This window comes from Nicotiana tomentosiformis, chromosome 6 (assembly GCF_000390325.3).
Source record: "Nicotiana tomentosiformis chromosome 6, ASM39032v3, whole genome shotgun sequence".
Lineage (NCBI taxonomy): Eukaryota > Viridiplantae > Streptophyta > Magnoliopsida > Solanales > Solanaceae > Nicotiana > Nicotiana tomentosiformis.
In genome coordinates this window covers 48,991,568-49,000,201 of record NC_090817.1, presented here as the reverse complement: position 1 = coordinate 49,000,201, position 8,634 = coordinate 48,991,568, and positions in this window count along the sequence as shown.

Genomic DNA, 8,634 nt, shown 5'->3' with positions numbered 1-8,634 from the left:
ATTGGTCAGGTGGCTTACAGGTTTGAGGTACCTCCAGAGATGTCCTTAGTGCACCCGATGTTTCGTGTGTCTATGTTGAAGAAGGTAGTTGGAGACCCGGCACTCATTGTTCTAGTTGAGACTATTGAGGTTTATAAGAAATTGACTTATGAAGAAATTTTAGGTACCATTCTGGATAGGCAAGTCTGAAAGCTAAGAAATAAAGAGATTTCCTCTGTGAAAGTGCTATGGCAAAACCTGCAGGTTGAAGAAGCCACCTGGAGTCTGAGGAAGAGATGAACAAGAAGTATCCTCATTTGTTTGAATAGCTATGTAATGAGGTAGTTGTGTTCTATGAAAATGTTAAGAGCTTACCTCCTATGAATTATGTAACACTTGTATAGTTGATGTTAAAGGTGTTCCTATCTTGTAATATATATTGCTTATGAGGCCTCGTTTGGTGTTTTTTTCATGTTATGTTTCATCATTGGATTATGTATATGTTGTTAGGTTTGGTTTCTGGGATTCTCTGACAGATGGATAGGTCCAGTTATAGGGGAAACTTTGCCATAATTTCTGGAGATTTGGGGAGTTAGTCAAATTCGGAACTGCTGGCATATGAACTAAAAGCCGAGTCTCATTGGATGCTGATGGTGGATTTTGACCCTCATTCAAGTACGAATGATCTTAAGCGGGAGAGGATGTAAAGCCCCGCAAAATTTTACTATAACCCGGGGTTTTGTGGTGTCGAGATAGGCTAATGTGTTTGAGGATTGTAGGAAAAGCTTGATGCAGTACGAACTTTTTGGATTGTACAGTGTGTCGGGATGGTACATGCATTTTTGCTATCAATTATATGACCGTAGAACTAATCCATGGACCGCAGATCTACCACGGAGTGGAGCAGAAAAATGGGCCAATTTTGGAGGTTGTTTTGCTGTCAACTATGCGACCGCATAATCGTCTCGTGGGTTGCACATCGGTCGCAGACTAGCATAAGAAAACATAAGAGTATGATTTTGCGGCTCACTATGCGACCGCATAACTTATCTGTGGACCACAGATCTGTCACAGACCGGACCAGGCCAGCCCAGGTTTGCAGGACCATTTTCTGGTCCACTTTGCGGGCCGCAGACCTGCTATGAGGTGCACTCTGCATCCGCAGAGTTGAGTTCAAAGGGTCCATTTTCTGATTTTATAACCCGATCCCATTTTTATAAAACAACCTTGGTGGTTATTTTTGAAGGTTCAAACTGCAATTTTAGAGAGGGGAATGTTCTAGAGAGAGAGAGGAGGAAGCCCCAGGTGTTTTGTCCAGCAATCCCTGCCCAAGATCTGAAAGTCAACAAGGAAAACTCACAAGGTCTTCATCCAAGTGTAAGGTTCTAGCCCTAGCTTTCCATTTCGAATTTGGGGTATAAGATGGGTAATGAGGAGTGTGATTCTTGGGTAAGAGAGTATTATTTATGCATGCATTTACCAATAAGGTTTGTGGGAAGGTTGTTGAGCTCAAATGGGTGAACATTGGATTGTGGGATAAATGAATCCACCATATAAGAACATTGAGATCATAATTCTTGCCTAGTGTTTGATAAAATACTTAAATGAGCTGAACACCCAGATATCTTCTTAATTATGGTTCAATGTTGTTATGTATCTACATATACCAAAGTCGCTAGGATTTCTGGATCATTGTAGTAATTTTTGTAAAGCTCAAAGCGAGGTATGTTGGCTGAACCTCTCTCTTATAATTGAATCCCATGATGTTCTCGTTAGTCTCGAGTATGATGGGCCAAGTTCTTATTTCTAATGTTTCGAGTTATTAATTATAAATTTTTCTACTCCTAATGCGTATTGTGTCGAAAGAGACATGTTCAAAATTTGTTCCGAATGCTCTTATCATATTATGTTATTCTTCGAAAATGTGTTCAATCTATGGGTTGTGTATTAGAATGTTATGACGTCAAGTCGTGTTTCAAATTAAAGTATTATGCCAAATTCATGAAGAAAACTCAATGTGCTTAAGACTCGTAATTCCTCATACGTATACTTAAAGTATTGATTATAAACACCTTGTTGTTTATAATCCATGATGATGTCTGAAAGTGAAGGGGTGAGCATGAAATATGAAATACGGCCAACGTGCCAAAAATAATATTACAATTGTGGCTACTAGTGCCAACGGAAAGAAAAGATGTGTAAAAGATTATGAAATGAGCAGAAAATCCTTTTTATAATAAATATTTTGGGAGTATCGTTAGTCACCAAGGAAGGGTAGGTTGAAATAACCTAACCCCAAAACTACACGTGCCGGTGTAGGAGTGATTGAGGGGTAAGTCCCCGAACTGATGTTTTGAGAATATTCCCCTTAAATGGGATGAGATTGATGTGTTGAGATTATTCCCCTTAATTGGGAGGAGATGATTGGTAGAGAAGGGTGATGTCGATTCACACGATATTATGGTGAGACGGCCTAGCCTATCGGGTCGAGATCGGACGCCATGCCGCGCACATGGTGGTGATTGTGATTATGATGGGATGTCTTTGGATGAGATGGCTTAGCTGATCGGGCCGTGATCGGACTTCGTGTTGAAGTCGCGGTGGTATATCAGTACTAAAGATCCCCAACCTAAAACATTGAAATATACCTGAAAACTTATCTTGCTCCTAACTCGAGGCATTGGTATTATTTGAGGCTTTCATTTTGATCCTATAATTGTTTATCATTCTATTGTTACTCATTCAATTGAGAGGGTGTTTAATATTATTACATGCCAGTATTATTTCATATGCACTAACATTCCTTTTGCCGAGGGTAGTGCATCTTTATTGGATGCAGGTGGTTCCACTGCTAGCGATGTTGATCAGTGATAGCAGTACACCCTCTCCTCAGCTGACTTGGTGAGCCCCACTTCTTCTCGGGGTCTTGTATCTCTTATCCTCTATGTATAGTGTTTTGAGGTATAGCCGGAGCCTTGTTGCCGGCAATATCATATTTCTCTTTTGTATCTACTAGAGGCTCCGTCGACATAGTGTGGGTGTTACTTTGGTTATGGGAAAGTCAAACTAATGTTGTTGTAATTTTATCACATGTTCCACTGCAAACTGTGAAAGTGTATGTATTCTGAGACTTATAAATGATGTGACTAATTATAATGAATCGGTGTTGTTCATATGATCGTCTCGTTGTCTAATTAATGAAATATATCTTCTCCTTATTTATAGGTAAGTTTGGGTAGAAGGCATTGTACATGCTTGCTTGACTAGGTTATCTCGGTCAGGCGCTTGTCGCGCTCCCCGTGGTCGGGGCATGACATTATATTATTTGGTTATTTTATTAATTTATTAATTTATTTTCCCTTAATTTTATTTGTTTTAAATCTCAACCCAATTTTGAGCCAAAATCTGGCCTGGCCCTCCCAAAATCCCTAGCCCAATTTCTCCAACCCAAACCAAATGACCCCTTTAATTTTCAACCCATCGGGACCAGTTAAAGCGACCCACCCTGCTTCTCATTCAATATTGGCCGTTGATCTTAAGTGATAAATGTCCCACAACCTCTCCCTCACTTTTAATTACCCAGTCCCCGAAACCCCAACCTATTTCCCTTCGCCAGCTGCCCCTAAATGCTCTCAACTCCCCCTTCTCTTATTAGAAACCCTAGCAGCCGCCTCACTCCTAATATTCTCCGAGTCCGATCAAATCATGGATCCTCTCCGTGATTCACTTACCTATTTCGTGATGCTTCACTATTATATACGCGTTTGTGGTGTTACTTAGTTCTTGCCCTATTTTTGGAAAGAACTACCTTTCAAGAATGGGCCTGATTGACTCTAATTTTGTGAAGATTTGGAAGATGTTCCGTCTATATACACTCAACAATGAATGATTATTGCATCCCTAGTCCGATTTACAGCTGTCGGACCTAACTAGGGTTTGAATTTTTTCCATCACCATCTCTGTCACTGATTACATGTGATCTTTTCTTTCCTTATTTATATGTAATTAATTGTTTTCCATGTTTCTCTATTCAAATCGACTACTATATAACCCCACCCCGATTTCCCATATTTGACAGACTTTGAATCATTATCACTCCCTCACTTACTTCCTCACTTTGTTCTAAAAATCTTGATTCTTGGCCGGTTGAAAGCCAAGGCCACCGGAATTCGTTTAACTGACCTTCCCAGTGCGAGCACAACTTGGGATTTATCTGAAACCCTTGTGAAATCTGACGCACTGGGTTTGGGGTTTTACTGCTCTCTTTGCTATTGACGATTGGAATACTGCAAGGATTATTCTTCTTATTTGCTTGTTTGTTAATTTGCAACTGGTAAATCTCTTTGGTTATAGCAATTTCATTCTCCTTCATTTATATTTGTTCTTTGTGTATTCATGTCACTGAAACTTCTATGAATCAATATCCTACAATGCCATCTTGTTTGTAAATTTACTTACTCTGATGTCTTGTTGTGACTGAACTTGCCTAGATTATAATTATGATGTATACCTATAACATGTGTTTCGCATAAACGATTTCTGGATTTCTTGTAAACCTGTTTAGCCTTCTATATCTACGCTGATATCTGATGCTTGTCCTGAGTTTGTCTCTCTCTTTTTTATTCTGGATCATTATGATAACCCACTCATGCCCAGAATGTGCTCTAATTACAGTTGAGTCGTTCATGCCCAATTTGCTATCTTTCTAGGGTTGTACTATTAGCCCTGACATGTTTCCATGCTATTTGTAATTCTAGTATGTACTCTTTGAGTTGCTCAATCCGGTATTCTTCTGTATTACTTCAGACCTTTAGAGTAAATCTGATATCTAGACTTTTATCCTATAGGTGGTCAACTAGTACTAGTCCGGATGCTTGCCTGTCATGTTGATCTAAAAATGACATGTTTCTTGAATACTTCTGGTGTTATGATTGGTACTGAGCATGTTAAAGTGTTTCTCATGTTCAACTAAGTGATTGCTCGACCATGAACCTCTTCTAATATGTTATTTTTCCTAGGCTTTCATGTTAGACATACCTTGTTTAAAAATCTCATGTCTAAAGTTCTTTAGGATAATTCTGGACTAGCTTTGCTTTGGAACTTTACTTGAAGTAGTTTATTATCCTACGATGGCTCCTCCTGTTACTTTAACTTTGCTTCTGGAAATATAAGCATGAACCCATCTTATGTATGCCTTGTGAATGCTTCATGTGATCTTGTCTATATGCCTTGGTGAGAATTACTATTGGTTACAGTTTTAAGAATTAAGTATGTGGACTTCAATATTTCTTAATTAATTGCATGTGTAGTCTGTCGTTTGTGTGGTTAAACTTGGCATCCGGTTGGGTAAGTGAGTCATATGTTTTGGGCCTGGTGTTGGACAATACATATTGTTGGGTTTGATCATTGAATTCAGGTTACCTTGGTAAGCTAGGGATTTTGGGTCTGCTGTTGTGCGAAGAGTAAGACCATTGAAGGCCTGCGGATATCCCTAGGTTATTTTTGTATTGGGCTTGTAATTTCATAATTGGGTTTGTATTTGTCCAGTCTATAATTCGTCATCTTGTATTATTTCTTTTCGGACATGTAATAATGGCATGCCCCAGCCTTGGGGAGCGCGACCGTTGCTCAACTGAGATATCCCAGTCAAGCAAGCCTATTCGATGCCTTCTACCTGACCTTACCCATGAATAAAGTGAAGATGAATATCATGTATTAGACAATAATAGGATGACATGTACGACACTAATTTTGTTACCATTAGTTACTTGATTACAAATTCCTAAAATACATTACACATTCGTAGTTATAGGAGTGGAAATATGTGTTACTAGCACAACATTTCATGTTTGACTTACCCAAAACATAGTACAACCCACACTATGTCTACGGAACTTCTAATTTATACAAAAGAGTAATATGATAATGCCGGTAACAAGGCCCCGACTATACCTCAAAGCACTATATATAAGGAACAAAAGACACAAATCCCCGATATCAAGTGGGACTCACCAAGCCAGCTGAGATGAGGGTGTACCGCTATCACTGATCGATGCCATCTACTGTGGAACCACCTGCATCCATTAAAGATGCGGTGCCCCCGGCAAAAAGCGACATTAGCACATATGGAATAGTACTAGTATGTAAGACTAAACACCTTCTCAATGAATCAAGTAACAGTACAAGAAGAAAGAAACATGGAATCAATGGGAGCCTCAAACAATATTAAAGCGTCAAGTTAAGAGAAAGATAAATTTAAAGTAAATATCAATATTTTTAAGTTGGGATATCTTTAGTACCGATACACCACAGTGATTTTAGCAAGGAGTCTGACCTCGGGGAGCATGACCGATGCTCAACCGAGATAACTCGATCAAGCAAGCCTGCTAGATACTTTCTACTCGAACTTACCCATGAGTAAAGAGAAGATATAATTCATCAATTAGACCATGAGAAGATCATGTGAGCAACACCAATTCATTACCATTAGTTACATCATTTATAAGTCTTCAAAATATTACATTACACATTCATAGTTTCGAAGTGGAAACATGTGATACAATTACAACATCTTTAGTTTGACTTTCCCAACACCAATATATAGCCCACACTATGTCTACGGAGCCTCTAATGGATACAAAAGAGTATTATAATAGTGCTGGCAACAAGGCACCGGCTATAACTCAAAACATAATACACAAGGAACAAAAGATACAAGACCCCGAAATGAAGTGGGGCTCACCAAGTCAGTTGGGAAAAGGGTGTACCGCTATCACTGATCAATATCGCCAGTTGTGGAACCACCTGCATCCATTAAAGATGCAGCACTGCCGGCAAAAGGGACGTTAGTACATATGGAATAATACTAGTATGTAAGACTCAACGTCCTCTTTAGAAGGGGAAAACCATGGATTTAGCAAGTAACAATCAATGATATCCAAATGCCTAGTTGAAACATAGTAATTTTCAAAATACGAAAAAAAATATAATTTTTGGCTGGGAGATCATTAGCACCGATATACACCATGTTTTTAGCATGGAGTCTGATCACTCCCAACCGGCTAGGCCATATCTCCACGAATAATGTGGATTGACATGGTGATGCGAAAGAAAGGTGTTACCAATAGTAGGAACCACCAAGCGCGCGACATGGCATCCGATCTCCACCCGATCGGCTAGGCCGCCTTCCCACATATGCTGTGTGGGTCGACTTCATCACTTCCAATTCACAGCTATCATCAATCCCATCCCAATTAAGGGGAATAATCTCATCACATCAATATTTAAATCACATCCCAAATAAGGAAAATAATCACAATCCATTCCTACACTGGCACGTGTACTTTCGGGTGTGGGCCGTTTCGACCCACCGTTCCTCGGTTTGATAATGATACTCCCAAAAATATTTTGTTTTGCGCACAAGGGAAACAGAAGTACAAATACATTCACCTCATAACCTTACGCACCATATATAGCTTCATTAGTACTTTCAACAATTCACAACATCATTATTTCCTTGGCTCTCTTGGCCATATTTCATATTCCACACTTTCATTTCTTTACTTTCGAGGATCATCATCATAAACATCAACACATAGAATATTCTGGAAATCATAATTTAAAATGCCTTAGTATTGAAAGCTTTAAACACAATATATTTCTCACAAAAGAGATGGAGCAAATAATTGGCTATCGAAGCTCAAGTTAAAATCATAAACGAGTGACACACCATTTATTCTTGAAATACTTTTCCCCAAAATGAAATGCATAATATCCACTCATGAGTATGTAGTAACTCGAAACACGTTGATATATTGACAAAGCATAGCATGGTGATCTACGATTGAAACATGGGTTCAAATCATATGCATTAATTATAATAACCATGGCCATATTTTATATATCACCCTCACTTCTTTCACTTCCAAAGATCGTCATAGTTTATCAACAATAAGGGCAATTGGAAATACAGATTTTATATGTATATGAGCTACATGATACTTAAGCACATTGGGTTATCTTTCCAAGTTGAGCATAATGAACTTTTATTTGGAACACAAATTGAAGTTATAACATTTTAACACCTAAACCATACTCGAACACATTCCCGGAGGAGATCATAATGAGATAGGAATAATTGGAAGACGTTTTGAGTATATACAACTTTCAACAGGATGCTTACTTGGGAAAATTGAATTCATTAGGAACGACTCGGAACATGGGAATTAGGAACCTGAGCCAACTATACTTGAAACACGCGGGAACATTATGGAATTCGATTCTAAGAGGGAAGTTTAGCCAACATACCTTTCTTTAGCTTTCCTTAGTTTACTTCAACGTCCCAACACTTCTAGGCTCTCTTGGGAATTTTGTCAAACACCTATTATGCAAAATTGACTACAAGGCTCTACAATGGTAATCCTTTCCTCCCTCAACCAATTTCAACAAGAAACTACCCAAAATAGTTCAACAACCCCACATACTCTCACCTAATGTCACATGCATAGCCTATCTCCAACTCTATAACTTACTTGAACTCATAACAATTGCATGAAGATTTTAGGACAAGGTCTGGCCTAAGTAATCAATGTTCTAGTGACTGATCTCCGTAAATCTTCAAGATTAGTGCATGGATTGATGATCAAAGAACTTGGG